The 17,877-nt window shown below is 40.6% G+C and overlaps 1 protein-coding gene across 11 annotated transcripts in view; it reads left to right on the forward strand.

Moving 5' to 3' along the window:
• The window catches only part of Rbfox2 (RNA binding fox-1 homolog 2), a 234,783-nt gene that overhangs the window by 144,406 nt on the left and 72,500 nt on the right, over window positions 1-17,877 (forward strand). The window lies entirely within an intron of this gene.

The following is a 17,877-nucleotide window of genomic DNA, read 5'->3' on the forward strand; positions in this document are numbered from 1 at the left end:
ATTCATTCATTCATTCATTCATTCATTCATTCATTCATTCATTCATTTGGTGCTGCTAGATAAATAAGAGATAGTCATAAAAATCATGTTTCCGCCTAAACTCGTGTATAGATATTCCCTCCTTCCTAAGTTAACGGAGATGATGCTGAGGATCCTCACTGTGTGCTGGGCTTGTCTGTGCACTGACTTAGTGAACATAGCAACTGTGAAGTTCAGAGACACTGAATACCTCCCAAATCTTAGGGCTGAGAGCCTGGCAGCTAAGATTTGACTCCAGCTGGTTTAGCACATGCTCCCGTACACGCTCAGGAATCCTGCTGAGTGTGGGGTACTTGAGCAAAAGGACACTATGTAACCCTCTCTTTCCAGGATAGGAGTAACAGAAAGATGTGTGCAACAAACTGGGAAGCCCGTGTGCAAGTGCAGAGGGAGGGGTCTGCCAGAGACCTAGCCTAGGCCATTAGTAATTTCTAAAGCAGCCTGTCTTTCCGCTCTGCTTACCTTTCACATTTTCCTCTAATTTCCACATATACCCTACCCTAGGACATGTTGGTGCTTTCACTATTTTCCTTTGCCAACTCTCCCTCCCCTCAAAGCAGATAACTAACCTTCCAAAAACTACAGTTGAGGAGGGTGGGAGGTGAGCCTTTTATTGACAGTTGGGCTGAGGTGTAATTAATACGCAGGACGTGGTACAAAGTCACAGCTTGTTAAGTTTTGACATGTACACACCCATGAAGTCATCATCACAGCTGAGATAATTAACAGATTAAAGATCTCCAGAAGGCTCCTTATGTCCTGATGCCTTCCCTGAACCCGCACACTAACAAGCAAACAGTGGTTTGCTTTCTGCCATTGTACATAAGTCGTACTTTTAGAATTTGACAAAAATGTAATCACACAGTAAAAAGCCCTATTCCTGGGCGTCTTGTACCTAGCACCATTATTTTGAGGTTCATCGCACATGCATTCACGGCTCCTTTGCTGTTGGATCACAGTGCTCACTTGTGACTCTGGCAGTATGTTAGTTCGTATCTCTTGATGGGTTGTTTGTACTTCAGTGTTCTTGTACAGAGTGCATATGAATATAGGTTCTCATTTCTCTTTAGTAACTGTTAATACTAGCAACTACATTAAGTACACTAGGTAGATGACTGGTATAGGGGTACATGAAAGGTATAGCTGATACTTTAAGAAGTTGCTAAATGCTGACTAGCTCAGTTATACAGTTTTTCTCACGTACTCTGCCTTAAAACTCTTCATAAATACATGCTTTAGAAATGGTGCCTCTAAATTGACACTTGTTTGCCTCTCACAGTGACCATTGGTAATGAAAGTTTTTAGTGAAGTCTGAATTGTTGGTTTGTTCTTTATGGCTTGTTTGTAGTCTCTTTGGTGCTAGGGATCAGACCAAGGGCCTTGACCATGCTAAGCATGCTCCCTACCAACCGAGCAACAGAAATAGCTCAGAAATCTTGCTCCATTCAAGGAGTTTTTACTACTGAAGTTTGTAGTTTCATGTTTTGTGTTTTAGGCCTGTGGTCTAATTTTCTGTATGGTAAAAGTGTGTACATGAAGAATAAAAGCAAGTATTCATAAGATTTTGGATGAAAGGTAGCCCAGATAAAGATGGTGAAAGGGGATGGTATTGGATGGGAGCTGGGAGATGGATGGTGAGGTTTTTGAGACAGTGTTGGTGAAGTTTCTGTCCTGCCCAAGATAAATAATGCAATTATATATCTAACAGGTATCTGTGTCTTATTTGTGATAGCGGTTAAATAATACCACCATGACAATCTTAGGGCTAATAATAAACATGTTACAGTCCAACACTTCATGTTTATTTACAACAGCCTTTAAACCTTTCTCATTAACATGATGTTTCCCATGAAATCTGGAGGCTTCTAAAACATCCCCTATTAGTAATTGGTCAATTTCCTCACTTCCTTGTGCCAATGGACCTGGCAAACCTTAATGAGACCTAATATGAGTAATAGATGTTGTTCATGATAGTGGGTTAGATGATACCACATGAGTTCTTAGGGTAAATCATAAACATATTATCATCCAACACTTTATATTTGCTACAACATGTGCACCAGCTCATTGTCACAGATGTGACTGTGACTGTCCAGTTCCAGGTCGGAAGACTGTTCTCTCTCTCTCTCTCTCTCTCTCTCTGATAATCTCCTCCTCCCCTCCCCTCCTCCTTTCCCCTCCCCTCCGCTCCCCAGCTTGAATAGTAGTTTGGACCCCAGAACCAAAATGCTGAGATGCCTGAGTGCCTAGATATCTGGGGTATTTAGAAAACCTTTCCTAAGCATGTAAACAGGGGACCTCGTGGCTCTTTCTTCTCAAGGGAAAGTCTTTCAGATACATATTCATGTTTATACCCTTGAAGTGGGTGAGGTCTGGCCAATTTTTGAGATGCCTCTGAGCCATCTTTCCTGTTGCTCTGGTGCCAGACTTATTTTTCATTTCTTCTACAGCCACACTTCCCAAGGCCTTAACTTTATGCAGCCTTTTTTGTTGGCCAAACCACAAGCTTCCAAAATCCTTGTGTTCTGCTTTTTGCCTCCAATTCTTACTATAAACGTAGCTAAAAGCAGTTAGCAATAATCATGCAATAGTCTATATATTGAACTACTTTGGGATTTATTCTACCAGATTAGTTTATAACTTTTAAACAAACTTTCCACAAAGTCTCGGGACACGGACAAAATATAGACAGTTTCTCTTTGATAGAATAACATGAGTGATCTGTATTCCAGTTCTCAGAGATTTGGTGTGCCAATCTGAAATCACATGGATACAATCTTATCTGGGCATGTTTTTGTGGCATCTTTCTCTTCTGGCTTACAACCTAGAGTTACACAGTAAGCTTGATTTATATTCTAGGCTTTCTCTAATCTGCTTCTTTATTTTCTTTTAATTTTATTTGTACGGGTTCTTTGCCTGTATGGAAGTTTGTGCACTGAATGGATGCAGTGCTTGCAGAAGTCAGAAGAGGGCATTGAATCCCTGGAACTGGAGTTCACAGACAGGCTGTTGTGAACTGGGAATCAAACTCTGGTCCTCTGGAAGAACAGCCAGTGCTCTTAACCACTGAACCATCTCCAGTCCCTAGCCAACCTCTTCAGACTCTTCTAAATTTCATGATAAGAGTTTTAAAGTCTCACATACTTGTGATAGAATAGTTTTTAATTATCTACTTAATACAGTCTAGAACTGGCATAGGATAAGTTGTCAGTGAGTGATTGTCTGGATAGGTTTGCCTGTGAACACGTCTGTGGGGATTGCCCTGATCATGTTCATTGGCTCCATTCCCTGAGCCAATGAGTCTAGAGCTGGGTCCTAGACTGTGTATGAGCAAAGAAAGTTAGCTGAGGACAGTATGTGTATATTTATCCTCTTTCTGCTTTTTACTGGGGATGTAACAGCTTCAGGTTCCTGCCGCCTTGACTTACTCTGAAATGATGGCTTCTTATCTGGAATGTGAACCAAACAAATTTTTTCTTCCCCAAAGGAAAGAAAACTAAGACATCAGGGTGTGGTCAGGATGAGTCACAGCAGCCATTCTACTTTTTTCTTTTTTTTTTTTTTTTCTGGTTTTTCGAGACAGTATCTCTGTCCAGCCCTGACTGTCCTTGAACTCACAGAGATCTGCCTGCTTCTGCCTTCCAAGTGCTGACTTTAAATACATGCGCCTCCATGCCTGTCTAGCAGTTCTACATTCTGTGTTGGCTGCTTTTTGTCCTGTGACAGAGCGTCTGAGAGAGCCGCCTAAGGAAGGAGATACTGGCTCAGTGCAGGGGTAGTCCTCAGTTGTTGCCCACCCCAACCTAGTTCATGTTTAAACACTAAACAATCTTTTCCAAAACTTACTTTCTTAAAATGATGATAATTATTTATCCACTGATTTTATGGGCCGGGAGTTTGGGTGGTTTTAGTTGGGCTGGATTGGCAGGACATAGGTATTATCTGGTAGTGAGCAGGTTGTTTGGTCTTGAGGAAGTCTCAAGTAGAACAGCTCATTTTCATTCTACTTGGTCTCACTGTCACATTCCTTACAAGGTGGCATCAGGACTGCAGACAAAAGCAAAAGATGGGTAGGCCCAGTGAGGAAGCACCTGTCAAATTCTCTCCTTTTCATTTGCTAATTTTTAGTAATTCTTTGCTTTAAAATGTTGCTTTTTTATCTTCACCCCTTTATATTATCTACCAACACTTGAAAAACTGTGATGCTTTCATTTATAGATACATTTTGCTACCTTTTCTTTCTCTTTTGATACAGGGTCTCACCATGTAGCCCTGGCTGTCCTGGAACTCACTATATAAACCAGGCTGGCCTTGAACTCCCAGAGCTCCACCTGCCTCTCCCTCCCAAGTGCTGCTGTTACAGTTATTACTTACTAACAATACGAGATGCATGCCCTTATTGGAAGTGCATGGCACCAGAAGAGTTTTAGATTGCAGACGGCTTTTTGGGCCGTGGAATACTTTAACAGACTACACTGGTTGAGCATTCCTAATGCAAAATTTTGAGACCCAAAATGCTAAATCTGAAATTTTTTGAGTCAGTGTCAATGATCACAGGTTTTAGATTTCATAGTTTTGGATTGGGGATTCTCAAACGACACCAAATTAGAAAAACAACACTAAGAAAAGTGTTGTCGACTTGCTTCACAGTTGCCTTTCATTCCTGAGCAAACTGCTGTGTTTCATACATCGCCTTTGTTACTGCCCATGTGTTTTATCCTGTGTGTCACACAAAGGCGTGTTTCTATCCTTCATGGTGTTCTGGTAGGCATCATTTGAAGCCTCTCTCTTGGTGCCGAAAACCAACCATTTCATGCTAAAACGTATAGAATTCTTACACAGATAGTCATACAATCTTTTGGCTTTGTGATGTTTATCTGCCCTTCTGTGGACAAGGGCTTTGCTTCCAAGGTATTGTTTATTCACTTAGAATGCTGCCCCGGTCTCAGTCCCATACTTTCCCCATTTTATCTAGAAAACTTGCTCTAAATCCTTCTAATTTTTATTTAATCCTAGTCTTCCTCACTTGGAAAATGAGGGGGGTGACAGTGGAGAGCAGTAGGTTGCAGCTGTATTTTAACTTTATCCCAGCTGTCTTCAACTAGCTGTGGCATTCATCAGATGTGAGTCAATGTTTCTTACTTTCTCTCTCCTGCATTGTTAGCTCTTCATACTTTATGCCATGTTGGATGTTGTGTTGCGCTGGATGGATATTGACTGAATGAAGATCCAAGTGTGTGGCGCACAGTGAGATCCAATGCCTGGCAGAGCTAAGTTAACAGAGGAAAAGTTGATCTGGGCTCACAGTTTTAAAGGGATTGCATTTTGTCTTCGCTGGAGGGAGCTGGGGAACCTGGTGGCAGAAACTTGGCAGTGACTCATATCAGCATAATTTTGAGAATAGTACAAGACAAATGGATGAGTCTTGTCCTTAAGTGAAGGATCTAATACAAGTGTACTCAGGATCACATAGGAAGTGCCATTATACTCAACAGGAAGGCAGATGACCCTCACTAGGCACAGGAAAGGAGACGAGCCTGTTGTGTGACAAAAGTTTTCCAGGAAAATACGAGTGGACTACTAATTGTACCAGTGACTATCCTGGGCTTCTCACCTGGGCTCGAGGCAAGTAGTTTTGGTAAAATTCAAATGCAGGTGTGGTTTCTATTTTTTATTTTGACTAGCTTTGAGCCCACCTAGTACCAGTGTCACCAAACCAAATGCCGGCAAATAGAACTCCTTTCTGAAAAGTGCAGTCATGTTTTCTAAGTCTGCATTCTCTTCAGCCTTTACATGTTCCTAGTGGCAATGTTAAGGGATATTGCAGAAAAGTAGAAAATGCCCTCTGTGTTCTGGCGCTTATGACGACTCCAGGGGCCCACTGACTCTGTTGCTACCTGCTTTTTAGAAGTCATGATTGCTTAAGATTCTATTCACAGCTCTTTGCCTTCTCTCTGAGTGTCTCTCTACCCATTCCCACCCTTCTGTTCATCTTTTTTGGTTCGGGTTGGGTTTTTTGTTTTTTTTTTTTTTTTTATTGTTGTTTTGTTTGTTGCTTTTTAGGGTAAAAAAAAGCATGTAGCCCTAGCTGTCCTGGAACTTGCTCTGTAGACCAGGATGGCCTCTGACTCAAAGATCCATCTGCCTCTGCCTCCCAAATGCTAGAATTAAAGTCATGGACCATCACTGCCATGCTTCTTCTGTTATCTTAAATACAATGCCACCCAAACATTTCAATTTCTGTAGTTAATTCACCAGATACCAAACTGGGCAGGCTGATGAAGCTTTATGTTTTTAAGACATAGTTTATTATTGTGGTCCCATTATCATTTTCAAATCTTCACATCAAAAAGAATCTTAGATTTAGTAGGCTCACTACTGTACCACCAACACAGAAGCTCAGAAGATTTAATAGTGACTTAAGGAGCTAATTGACAAGTGCCCACGTGACCCATGATGCAATACTGCTCTAAACAACCTGCAGTGAAGTTGAAGTCACATAGAATTCTTTGACTTTAGAGGACATTTTGTGTATGATTTTTATTGCTGCCCCTGCCTCCCACAGCTCCTCGCCCCACCTTTGGATAAAACCCAGGGCTTTATGTATGCTAGGTGACTGCTGTCACTGAGACCTACCTCCAGACCTCTGTTGTTAGTTTCAGAGGGAACAATTAAAGTGTATACCGTAGGCTTTAAGATGTGACCAGGCAAAAATAAGATGCTAACAGCTCTGATGATCTTCCTTCATAGCTGGCGAAGCATGTTACAGGTTAGTGATAGGAACCACTGTAGAAGCATGTGCTGAGAGCACCTTTTGACAGTGCTAGTCCAGGTATGCTGAGTTTCTCACAGTGCTTAGATTAGAACCGTGGCAGTATTTTTACCTCTGACTTCACCTGTACCTACAAAGTACTTCGAAACCAGACTGTTTATACTAGTTTCTCCAGTACTTAGCATAGCGCCTTAGGCAGAGTACATGTAAACAGTTGTCTTTTGGTATGGGATTGGGTGACCATGGTAGCCTTGAACTCTGATTGTCTTCCCTCAGGTTTTCAGTAGCTGGGACTTACAGGCATCATACCCAGCTGTGGTGGAGTAGTCATCATCATATTAAATTGGTTTATTTTGATCTTCATTTGATCCTTGTAGAGAGTCAGTGCTGGCAAGCTAGAGATATTCTAGTATTTTGTATGATCCTTGCAATCTGTTTGATTGATTTAAAATACATATTGTTCAGAAGACCATCCCTAGATGTGTCAGTGCTGATTTGAACCTTAAAGCAGAGTTTCTCCTGAACACTCTCGCACTTTGCTTCAGTGGCTGGAGAAGGAGCAGGCTGCACTTAAGATGGTTGGGAGCAGCAATACCTGCACAGGCCCTCCCTTAACCTTGATAACCCCTTATAGGCATGTCCTAGCATTACTGGCTCTGCCTCAGTAGGTTCTTAGGAGGTCATGGAACAAACTTAGAATATGACACTGAAACAAACTTAGAATTATAATTTTGAATTTTTGAATGTTTGTATCGGTACACTTTTTGTGAATTGTACATTATTCTGTAAGAACTACTTAGATGTTCTGATTGTAGATGAAAACCAACTCCAGCTTGCTGTAGGCTGTCAACTAACCTCACACCTGTCTCTGTTTGTTACTGCTTTTAATATTAGTTACAGAAATATGTGTGCACATGTGTGTGCAAACAATGGCAGGGTGGGTGAAACCACTTCCTAAAAGGAGAAAAGCAACTGCTTCTCTGTAGCGACCTCTCCACCCCCACCTCTTTACAGGCAGCCACAGTTAATCCCTCCAAGTTTGACTGGAACAGCTGAGAGTATGCCCTGCATATTTGCTGGCCTCCAGTGTGCTCATGTTGCTCAGAGTTGGGGCCACCTTCCTCTTTTCTTGCTGATCCTGCCAGCTGTCCTATCTCCTGTTAAAGCAAGAGGGGGCTGTGTGTTAAATGATACAGAAACATACAGTATCATGAAAGGGACCCTTGACTACATGTATCAGTGTGACTTTTTTCTGCCAGTTCTTTTCTATGGCTGGGCTTTATGCTGTTAATCCTAGCACCTGTCTCTGCCTAGAGACAGTGAGAAGGAAGGGTTCACGCATGGGCATTTGTGCATGCGCACTCACATTTCTTTCTAAGGGAGGGCTGGAAAAACAGCACAGTCCCATCTGCCTCCCATGTCCTAGGTGGGGAGCATTTCCTTTGACACACATCTTGGGACATATGTATTATTTTGCCTCGGGATACCTTGTGCTTCACCCTTGTTTGCCACTTAAGGAGCCAGAGGTCTCTTCCTTGGCTGTCATCTTCTGCCTCTTGGCTTTCTGGTGGAATTGTCAGCTATAAACCAGTCCCTAGTCCTGTCTTCAGTGTGTACAGCTAACTCAGTTGGAGTGTTTGCTTCTCTCTGAACATCTCTTGTATGCACTGCTGAATACTGTTGGTCTGAACTAAACTCCAACTTCACCAGCTGAGCCAGCTCACCTATCTATCCAGAAGGGGAAGTAGGCCAAGGATTTTTTTTTTTTTTAATTTTTTTTGAGGGCTCTTCTAGTTCTCTTGGACAGGACACATCAACAAGACAAAAACTTAAGGTGCTTTTTGTGCTGTCCAGATCTGCTATGTATGGTGTATATTGCATGGATTATCAGTATCCTCTTGTCCAGGTAAGCTGGGCTTTGATTTGTTTTCCAAACAATAATTGATGTGATTTTATGATAGAAGAGTATAGGCTTTCTGTCATTTGACATGGTGCCATGTGGGACAGATTTCTCAAGATGTGGACTCTTTTTTTTTTTTTGGGGGGGGTGCTAATTTGCTGTAGCAAGAGATTTGACTTTAAGATTTTAATAGTGATGGTAACTAGACAAGAGTGGTTGGCTTTTCAGTTTTAGAAATTCTGGAGCTTCAGAGATTGTGGGGGCCCAGGGTAGACTGGGCAGTATAAATGTAGTATTTATCATGCTTCTGAGTCTTTGGAGGCAATTGAGAGACACAATGGCAGTCTCCAAATATCGCTGTATTTTTCAGAAAGGTAATGCATAACTGAAGTTGTGCCTAGATTATTTTAATTTGGTTTTAGCCTATTATTTTCTGGTAGAATTAGTTAATTTGTTAAAACCAGAACATGTTAAGCCATTATAAATTATATTACATTGTGCAAAAAAGCCTTTTCAGTTGGTAGCAGTAAAGAGAGATGAAGTAAAGAGAGGAGAAGAGTCCTGAATTCTGGCTTCAGCTAGAATCCAGTGCCTGAATGACTTCATTTTATTGCTTGAGTTCTGAATTACAGATATTTCATGATCCTTAATTATTATCCTTTCTGATGTCATTTTTAGTAACTAGCACCTAAGTTGCAGGTTGAGCAGAAATACACAAGGTTATAAGATGGCCGGGATCCTAAACCTGTTGTGAGTAAACTCACTCTTGTTCAAGCCTCGAGGCCCCAGTCCTGGAACCCTGCAGAGGTTGTGTTTTGTTTGTCTTTAACTATGTCCTGACGTGTTGATCGTGATGTTCTATGGGAGGTGCATAAATTTCCATGGTTTTTGATTTTTCAGATGAAATGCAAGTACACATCACATTGGTCATAATGAGGTTTGCAGCATTTATGGATTTCGTTTATCTGTGAACTATTTCTCTACTGACATCAGGTATTTCTAACAGCCTAAGGCTGGGCATGTCATGAGACTAGACTAGAAGCAAATCTTAAAGTACCGATGAGTCTTGGCGAGGTACAGCTGTGACCAGCTAGCATAAAATTACTTGGTGGAAAAAGTTCTCTTCAGACTGCGACACAACTGGATAAAAGCTTTGGCAGTAAACTTTGATTCATTCGTGATAAGATGAATTGATGTGCTCTAAATCTTTTTATTCACTCAGATTTGTTATTGGTGAATGCAGTGTTTAGTATTTTAAACCATACTTCCCTGGCCTTGCTCTATTTAGTAGGTTTATTCTATCTGAAATTAAGGTAGCTCAGAAATAACAGAGAATGAGATGTTAAAATTAAAGGCACTTTCTCCATTCTGCCATACCAATAAATTAATGGGATTGAAAGAACAGTTTTACATGCAAAGATTAAAAACTATTTTATGACTGTATTGATTAATTTTTTGAGGGAACAGTTTTTTCATTGCATTTGTAAATGAGTAATAGATGGTTGTTGGCTACATACTCACACTGACTCTAAGATGCTTTTTAAAGCTTCTGTTATATTATTATACTTGTTTTACTCAAAATTCATTGCACAACACTTGGAGTTGTGTACCAACGCATTATGCAGTGAACATGCTTAAGGACAAAACTGAATAGTATTTTTTAATGAGAAGATTTATATCTATTTTTAATTGAGTATTTCTAGAAATACTAATGTGGAGATAATGAAACAAAGAGTTCTTTTCAACTGAAGCTAATAAAGTACTTGACCTTTCATTGCTCTTAATGTTAAGAAAATAATGCCTACCTGAGAGTGTGCAGTTGAAATTTATTATTTTATTAGTTATAATTCCTGCAGAACCCTATCTGGACCAGATCAGCTTTAAAATATAGTTAAGTTAAAAAGATAGGGTATTGCTAGAGAAAGGTTTAAGAGACAGAATTTTCTTGCTTGGGAAAAAAAGTAAGAAAAATTATACCTAAAATGTTTTTGGTTTTGGTTTTTAGGGTTTTTGGTTTTGGTTTTGTTTTAAGACAGGGTTTCTCTGTGTAGCTCTAGCTGTCTTGGACTTGCTTTGTAGACCAGGCTGCCCTCAAACTCAGAGATCTGCCTGCCTTTGCTTCCCAAAATGCTGGGATTAAGGGCAGGTGCTGCCACACCTGGCCAGCTTTTCCTTTTTTTATTTAATTCTTTTATTCTTTTAGGCAGGTTTGCACTATGAAACTTGCTATGTAGTCCAGGCTGGCCTGGAACTCAAGATCCATGTGCCCCTCCCTTCCTAGTGCTGGGATTAACCAGGCAAGGCCCTGAATTTTTTGTGAGTGGTCTAAGATTAAACACCTGTTTCCTCTGACTGGATGGTTAAAATGTAGCTATTGTTGCAAATTAAGGGTGTTGTTTATTGTCACAATTGTTCCTTAGTGAAAGAATGTTATAGACTGTTATCCTGTTATCCACTAGTAGTAAGACAGCTAGAGGAAGAGGAAGCAGAGTCTTAAATCAAATTGGAGGCAGCTGAATGTACTGATCGTAGGGTTTAGTAGGACAGCCAAGGGCAGCCCAAAGTCCATTCTTAGCTTATGGAAGAATAAGACAAGACAGACTTACCTATGCAAATGATACTATTGATACTGAGATGGGTTTGAGTGTGCAAAGTACTGGAACGTGAATTAGTGCCTCTGCTTTGTAATTCTCCAAGAAATAATGACCCTGATACACAGTTATATATACACACATACACATATGCTCTTTCATTTTTCAATCTGAATTAGTTTACTGAATTTTTTAAGCACCTACCATGTGCCAAGTACTTTGCCAGACACAGAGAAACAGTGACAGCCAAACCAGCACAGTCTTTAGTAATTTAATGATAGACACAAGGCATATTTTAGTAATAGAAAAAGAATACATTTTGATTTTCAGTTTGTGTATTTTCTTGATAATTTAGTTATTAACACATTTGTGTACATTGCATTCCTTTTAGTATTGATCAGAAATTTCTCAGAATACCAAGAAAGTAGACATCATTTCAGTTGTATAAATGACTCAAGTTGTTTAAAGTTGGAATAGTACAAGGTATGAATTAGTTACCTAAAGCCAAATTATAGTCAATGAAGTTTAATCTGTCTGGCCTTACTTGGGTGTTAGTACATGTTTTTAATGTTTCTTGATAAATGGTTGAAATTGGATGTACAAGAAATAAATGTGAGGATTTTGTGTGTTTATAAGCTTACAAGGTTTAAAACAGTTTTCAAATTCTCACCCTTTTTTCTGACATGGGCTGCCTGTATTGCACCCTGCAATACTAAGAAAGCAGCTGGTGATTATAGAATTAAATCTCATCGACATCACTTGTGCTGAAAGGAATGTTGGGACAAAGGGGGATAGTACAGCAGTGTTCTGAGATGCGTCTGGAAAGGTGTCCAGCATTCGGAATGAATCGTCACTTAGGGTTATTACCGGGATGTGCTGCGTAGGTCTTTTGTACTAACAAGGTTTAATTGTTGGAGGAAGGACTCTCTCTGTAATGTTGCTCTTCACAAAGGCAGCCTGGCAAGCATTAGCAATCCCTGCCTCTAGTCAGGGACTCTGGATCTGCTTTTATAGCATAGCTAGTATGTGGGTGGAAGGTTGGGAAGTTGAGTCACAACCATAAAATTATAAAGAGCAAAAGTATGTGAAGTGAATTTTTAATTAGCAGCATTCTATCTACAGTGTTAGTAGTATTCTATCTACAAGCTCAAGTATTCAATAGAGTTGAAAATCTTTATTTTACCTTATCTTTTTGCATATCTCTTCAGTTCAGTGTTCTAAAAGATGCTGAAATAAATTTATAAATTTGAAAATATTGCCAGATATAGTCTTAGAAGAAAGAATGCTTTCATAGTACTTCAGTAACTACCAAGATACTTTCTATTCTTATTTGGCAGAGTATTCTTAAATAATGGCTAGAGCCAGATTAAGTCATCATTTTGAGTTCAACATTATTATTTTTATTATTATTATTAAACAATTCATTCAAGCACTGGTGAAAACTGGGATGTGATATAAAGCACTATCTCTAACCCCAGGCTGCTCACAGTGTAGTCAGAATTATGCAAAGACTTATGTCCATGAGCTAGATGTCAAGATAAAGTGTGCACACAAGTAATGGGACAGCTAACTGGAAGTGGAAAGCAGATAGGGTTAGGAAATGTTTTCGGGGTGAGTATTGGAGAATATCAGGCTCCTTGCAAGGGTCTAGGGACAGAAACAGCATTGAACCAACTGTAGTTGCTTCCTGTGGCAGTCATGATGAGTACTAAAGGGATGGGGAGCTGTGATTCTAGCAGGTCTGCTAGAGTAAACAAGTGATGCTTTCAGTTCCTTCTCCAGGAAAATGACCTCATTTACATTAGCCTTGCAAGGAAGGAAAATAAGGAGGCAGTAATAAACCTAACCAAGAAAGTGAAAGGTCCTCAAAAATATAAAATACTAGAGGAGACACTACAAGGTGGAAAGACATCACGTATTGATGAATCAGCAAAATTAATGCAGTGAAATGATTATATTACCCAAAGTAGCCAATGAAATTACCTCAAAATTCAGTGACATTCTTCACAGGAGGGAAAAAATCCTAAAATACATATGGAAGCACAAAGAGCCTCAGCTAACCAAAGCAATTCTCATCAAAAAGAGTAACACTGAGATAACACCGGACCAGCTTAAAATTATGCTGTCAGTATGGCCCTAGCACAAAAGGACACAGGCACTGAATAAAGGACCTAGAAATAAAACCACACCTTTGTGGCCACCTGATTGGTTCTAGTACCAAAAATGTACATTGCAGAAAAGCCAACCTCTTCGACAAATGGGCCTAGATAAACTGCATATCCACAGATGGAAAAAAAGAAATGAAATCCCTTTCTCTCACCCTGCGCCAAAGTCCATTCAGATTAGCTGAAAGGCTTTTTAGTACAAGATCTAGAACTTTGAAACTACTAGAAGAGACTATTAGGGAAACTGGTTCAGAATATAGGTACAACCATGGGCTTCCTGACTCTGAAAACTCACAGATGAATGGCAAGGACTGATGAATAATAGATCAAGATAAAGAGCCCCTTACAACAGAGAAACATTTACCATAGTTAAGAGAGAGCTGCAGAGTGGGAGATCTTTCCAGCTCTTCATCTGGCAAGGGGTTGATACCAGAATATATGGACAACTCAGTTAGGCTCCCAAAGAACCAATCTTACAGAAAAAGAAACGGGCAAATGAGTGAAATAGACAGTTGTCCAAAGAAGTGCAGTTGGCTGAGACATACACAAGATAATGTTCAGCATCCTCTGCCATGAAGGAAATGAAAATGAAATACACTGAGACTTTTAGCTGGGTGGTGCACACTTGTAAGCTTATTGCTATATATAATTAACACTAATTTTAACAAAACTAAAGAGGATTTTTTTTCCCCCTGTAGAGAAGTGGCAGGATGAGATTTGTATTTAGAAAGATTCCTGGCAACAATGATATACTTGGAGGATAAACCAGAGGGGCCGGCAGAGGAGCAGCTACTGAGGCATGTGTGAGCATGGGAATGGGCAGGTGGAGAAAACAGCCGGACTCACTGTGACTTGACGCAGCCTTGAGTCCGGAGGAGCCCCCACCTGGGGTCTGAGTTTGACCCTGATTTCTTCAGCTTGCCAGCCTGTCTGCCTGTGGGCAAGATGCTTATCCTCACCTAGCTGAGTTTCCATCATCTCTCCAAAGGAGACTTCATCATCTCACCATTGTCCTGAGGATGTAGTGAGCCTGCTCAGAAGCCATCTCAGAGCAGCAGCTGTGTTGCCTGCTGTGAAATCTAACCTTCACCAATAAGACAGGCGTGTTCTTTTCCTCAGGGCTAGAGGGATGCCTGGCATAAGCACAGCAGGCACTCGGCTGTTCTGTGAATTAATGGTTTAGTTTTAAGAACTTAGTTCAGTTTTTAATTTAAAGACTGGTGTGTGTGTGTGTGTGTGTGTGTGTGTGTGTGTGTGTGTGTGTGTGTGTGTTTTGAGGGGTATGGATACACATGTGTGCCACAGAACACATGTGGAGGTCAGAGACAACTTGCAGGGTCAGCTGTCTTTGAACATAGGTCAGGCTTGGTGGCAAGTGCTCTTATGTACTGAGGCATCTCATCAGCCACAGCTTTGTACTCTGAAGAAGTATGTACGCAGTTTTAAAACAGTTGACTGTTGGGGGCAGTTGAATACTCTGCTCTGAAGTTAGGAAAAGATGTGAGCGAGAGTCAGATATGAGGTCCTCTGAGTTGGTGGGCATTATTAACTGAAGTGGTGGAGTGAGACCCAACAACCTAGATAAGTACTGTGGGTGTCAGCCTCCTTGAACCTTGTGCCTTTCTGAAAATCGGAAACACCTGGCTCCTCTCTACACAGAAAAGCACAGAGGAACTAGGACTAAAAGGAGATTGAGGACGGCACCTCATGCAATACCAGCATCCACAGGGTGCAGAGGAAGGAAATGAACAGCGGAAAAGAAAAAATAGGAGAAAGTAGTATATTGTTCCCCTCTGCCCCTGTCTCCCCCATTTTGAGATGGGCAAACAGCTGAGGGAGCCTCATTGCCTGGAGTGCTGCCAAGGGACAGCTGTAGCCTGTGGACTAGCAACAGCAGCACCCAGGCTCCTGTGTGGCTGTGGCTGGCAGGGTGGTACTAGATGAAGCAACATTTGAAGCTAAGGGTGAGTTTCCCAAAGACAAAATCCAATGCTACAAAAATGTCAGAAAAAAACCATGACATAGCCATTGAATTTGGTCATCACCTGGAGATCTTCATTGACCCATTGAGAGAATTTCAGTTGAGCAGCATAGAAGAAAGGAAGCAGGGGTACTGAAAACTGAAATGCCAAAGAAAATCAAGAAATTGAGACACAAAGTACCCTTTCCAGCAAGTGTTTCTTGAGTACCTCCCATGTCTAGGCATACCAACGGTTGCTCTACCAGGGTAGACATGATCTTCTTTTGTTGGCTCTTGTACTCTATTCAGATGCCCATCTCCCCATCCCACCAACCCCATCTGTCCTTCTATTCCAAGAGAGAGACAAAAACAGCCACCAGGGATTTCAATTGTTTTGCTGGGTCAGACTTGGGCTGTTCAGTTGCTCTTCTATCTCTTGGGCTCCAAAGAGCAATTGTCCTCTGTGTCAGCCTTTAAAGTCAGGGACGCACTTCACAATGCCTCTAGCCAGTGCTCACAGTGGTCCTCTTATTCATAGACTTCATAAAAATCATTTCAGCCTATTTTATTTTTAGCTTATACTGTCCCTTGTGGAAATGAATTTTTAGGCCTGTTATTTGCAGTGTAAAATACTAATCCTATGTATAGAAATGCAGTTTAAGTTTCTGCACCCGTGGAAATCTTTATCCTTGTCCAACACTTGCTTATGGGAACCTTTCATTTTCTGTCTTATTTAAAAAAAAAAAAAAGTTCTCTTGTCTAAATAGGAGGCAACTGAAGTCACACACAAGTATCCAATTAGCTTTTTCTTTTTTTGGGGGGGGTGCTTGCAGCTTTCTGTCAGATTTTTGATGGATTCAACACATGTTGTACAGAGACTTACAGGTTTATTTTATATGTCAAAGCTGAAAACACAATTATTTCATAAATACAACCTTTTTTCTTAACATACAGGAAGGATTGCCATCCTTTGCTTTGCCCACCCTTTCTTTTTTACTTTGCCTTTTAAAAAATGTGATGTCATTTGGTAGCACATTCAAAGAGCCCTGCGAGTTCAAATTTCAGCATGTTCAAAAGGGTATTAATTTTGTGGTCTGCTACTCCTCTCCCATTTTTGTTTGCTTAATGTAGTACTTGAAGACCCTACCTTTTTTTAAAAAAAAAAAAAAAAAAAGGTATGTGCCTTTGTGAATGTGTGTGGATGCCAGAAGAATGGAGAAGAGGGTGTCAGATCACCGGGAGCTGCCCAGAATAGGTGCTGGGAACTGAACTCAGGTCCTCTCCAAGCACAGTGACTGAAACACCGAGCCGCCCGCTCCAGCCCATGGTTATCCTTTCGCACATATTTCCTCATATCTGTCAAATATGAGGACAGCTTCTGCCCTATTACACAGCTAGTGCACTGCCCCGAGTATGGTCTCTAGATTTTGTTCGTGGTTCTGTAGTCTGTGCGTTCTTTTTGGAATTATTAAAGTAATTGGTAATTGAGAGAACGTGATGGTGTTGTGTTGGCAAACAGTATTGCATAGTACATTTTAAAAGCCTGCCTCTATATTGTGCCAGACAGTCCTGATGGAGACAGCCAGAAACTCTACTACTGTGATTACTGACTCACAGTTTTGAGTATTTATTTTTAAAATAAGTTTGCAGTTATCTCTTCTACCTCTCAACGAATATATTAGAGCTAAAATATGTAATCTGTAGGACAGGATGTTGTCAGAATATACTTAAAATCTTAATTTTTATGAGATAATTGCCAAAGGGCCTGAATTTATCAACTGGTCACATAATTTGAGTCTTTATATAGAAATAATGAAACGTATGTTAAGAATTCAGTATTTTTTTAATCTGAGATCAATAATAAAGAACAGAATAAGACTAGCACTCCAGCCCAGTTCACACTGTGAGACGGTTTTCATGAAAAGGAGTTTTGAGGACTTAAAAAAAAGTGTTTGTATTGAGTAAACATTCTCTTGAGCCACTGTATGCTCCAAGCTCTGTAGTAACCGTTTGCAGTAATGACGCAGGTACCCGGGCAGGGATCTAAGTGAGGCGTTCTTCGCAGGTGCCAGTGCTGATACATATAAGCAAGGCGTTCTTTTTTCACTGCGGCGGAGACGTAGTAGTGAAAGCAGGAAAAGCAGTTCCCATTGACCTGAGCTTTATGAAGTGGGAGCTTCAGCAGTCAGATGTGGTGACACCTTTTTCAGAATCTCTAGGGTTTTTAGAGGAGAAAAAAATAGGTACGTAACTGACCTCCCTTCTCTCCTAGTCCTGTGCCCTCATTACATTGCCTCTGGCTTCCAGCACCATCCTGTGTGTTGCTGTCCTTGAAAACCTTCCTGTGTAGTCACAGAGAAGCTTTTTGCTCCACACCTTTCAGTAAATTCACTCTTATCTATAAATGTCCATCAGTGGGGAAAAAAAAACACCTTAATTTTCATTTCTTT

This window comes from Psammomys obesus, unplaced genomic scaffold, assembly GCF_907164565.1.
Source record: "Psammomys obesus unplaced genomic scaffold, mPsaObe1.curated_primary_1811, whole genome shotgun sequence".
In the NCBI taxonomy this organism is placed as follows: Eukaryota; Metazoa; Chordata; class Mammalia; order Rodentia; family Muridae; genus Psammomys; species Psammomys obesus.